Source organism: Neophocaena asiaeorientalis, unplaced genomic scaffold (assembly GCF_003031525.2).
Source record: "Neophocaena asiaeorientalis asiaeorientalis breed wild unplaced genomic scaffold, Neophocaena_asiaeorientalis_V1.1 scaffold79, whole genome shotgun sequence".
NCBI lineage: Eukaryota > Metazoa > Chordata > Mammalia > Artiodactyla > Phocoenidae > Neophocaena > Neophocaena asiaeorientalis.
Genome location: NW_020175402.1, coordinates 6,952,081 through 6,954,370, shown reverse-complemented (window position 1 = coordinate 6,954,370; position 2,290 = coordinate 6,952,081). Strand labels below are relative to the sequence as shown.

Here is a 2,290-nt window from a genome sequence, read left to right as displayed (position 1 = left end):
CTCTATGTACTGCTTTAGGGGCCTCCCACAAATTTTAATATGATGTGCTTACATCTACATTCAGTGCAAAATACTTTCTAATTTCACTTTGATTTTTTTCATTGACCCATGGGTTATTTAGAAATGTGCAAACTCATAGACACAGAGGACAGATTGGTGGTTACCAGAGCCTGGGGATGGGGGTGGGGGAGTGAAACAAATGAAGGGGGTCAAAAGGTACAAACTTCCAGTTATAAGATAAATAATTCATGGGGATGTAATGTACAGCATGGTGAATACAGTTAATAATATTGTATTGTGGGACTTCCCCGGCAGTCCAGTGGTTAGGACTTTGTCTTCCAGCGCAGGGGGTGCAAGTTCAATCCCTGGTCGGGGAGCTAAGATCCCACCCACATGCCTCACGGCCAAAAAACCAAACACAAAGCAGAAGCAATATTATAACACATTCAATAAAGACTTTAAAAATGGTCCATATCAAAAAAAATCTTAAATACTGTGTTGCATATTGAAAGTTGCTAAGAAAGTAGATCTTAAGAGTTCTCATCACAGGAGAAAATTTCTGTAACTATGATGATGACAGAAGTTAACTAGACTTACTGTGGTGATCATTTTGTAATATATACAACTATCAAATCATTATGCTGTACACCTAAAACTAATACAATGTTGTATGTCAATCACACATCAACTTTTTAAAAAGAAATATGTTTTTAGTTTCCAAATATTTGGTGGGTTTTTCAGGGAACTTTCTGATCTTAGTTTCTAATTTAGTTCCATTGTGGTCAGAACATACTTTGCATAACTTAAATCTTTTTAAATTCATTGAGACTATTTAATGGCCCAGAATAAGATATGTTTTGGTAAATATTCAATGTGCACTTGAAAATAATGTATATTCTGCTGTTGTTGGATCGAGTGTTTTACAAATATCAATTAGGTAAAGCTAGTTAATAGCATCATTCAAGTCTTTTATAGCTTTACAAAATTTCTACTTGTTTCATCAATTATTAAGAGAGTGATATCAAAATCTCTGACTATAATTGTGGATTTGCCTATTCCTTCTTGCAGTTGTTTTAGTTTTTGCTTCATGTATTTTGACACTCTGTTATTAGGGACATAAAAGCTTAGGATTCTTAAGTTTTCTTGGTGAATTGACCGCTTTATCATCATGAAATGTCCTTCTTCATGCCTGGTAGAGTCTATGCTCTGATATCTCCTTTTTTTAATGTTACTGTGGCCACTGCAGATTTATTTTGATTAGTGTTAGCATGGCATGTATTTTCCAATCCCTTTTACTTTTAAGCTATCAGTTTCTTTATATTTAAAGTGTACTTCTTGACTCCCTCAGCCTTACTCCAGGGACTTTCGCTGTAAAGTGCCTGGCATTGCTGGAGAGTACATGAACGAGTACGCATCCTTCCCCAGGGAGACTGCTGTCCTGTGGGACCTACACGTGGAGCTGACAGCACAGGTCGGGTGGGGTCTGACAGTTTCCTTTTTGTACGTGCTGACTGGCAATACTCAAACAGGGTAGAGACATTAGCGATCGGTAAGCGAGAGATGCCGCACATGCCCGAAAGAGCCAGAATAAAATGCTAAACTCCAGCGTAATTGGAAGACAGGCCACATGTCAAAGGAAACACAAACCGAACAGTTTTGTTATGGAATAATTTCTAACTGATAAGTATCAGAACATGTCAGAGGTTTCCTGTCGTTTTTCAGGAATGCTAACTTGGGGGTAAACATAAATAAATAAATAAAGTGTACTTCTTGGGACGTCCCTGGTGGTCCAGTGATAAAGAATCCACCTTCCAATGCAGGGAACACGGGTTCAATACCTGGCAGGGAACTAAGATCCCACTTGCCACGGGGCAACTAAGCCCACACACCACAACTACTGAGCTCGTGCGCCTCAACGAGAGAGCCCATGTGCCCACAAACTACAGAGCCTACATGCTCTGGAGCCCATGCGCCACAATTACAGAGCCCATGTGCCCTAGAGCTCACATGCCACAATTAGAGAGAGAAAACCCACATGCCACAACTAGAGAGAAGTCCGAGGGCCGCAATGAAGACCCAACATAGCCAAAAAAATAAAGTAAATAAATAACTTAAATAAATAGGTGTACTTCTTCTAGGTAGCATACAGTTGAATCATGCTTGTTTATCCAGTATGACAATCTCTACCTTTTGATCAAGGTGATTAGACCATTTACATTTAATGTGATTATTGATATAGTTAGGTTTAAGTCTCTTATTATGCTGTTTGTTTTCTATTTTTTCCAGCTGT

At 38.7% G+C, this 2,290-nt stretch overlaps 1 non-coding gene across 1 annotated transcript; it reads left to right on the top strand.

Moving 5' to 3' along the window:
• The first annotated feature begins 1,339 nt into the window (after window positions 1-1,339).
• On the top strand, window positions 1,340-1,467 carry LOC112414466 (small nucleolar RNA SNORA49). The gene has a single exon (XR_003006160.1). It is a non-coding gene; the product is annotated as a small nucleolar RNA SNORA49 (small nucleolar RNA).
• The last annotated feature ends 823 nt before the right edge of the window (window positions 1,468-2,290 follow it).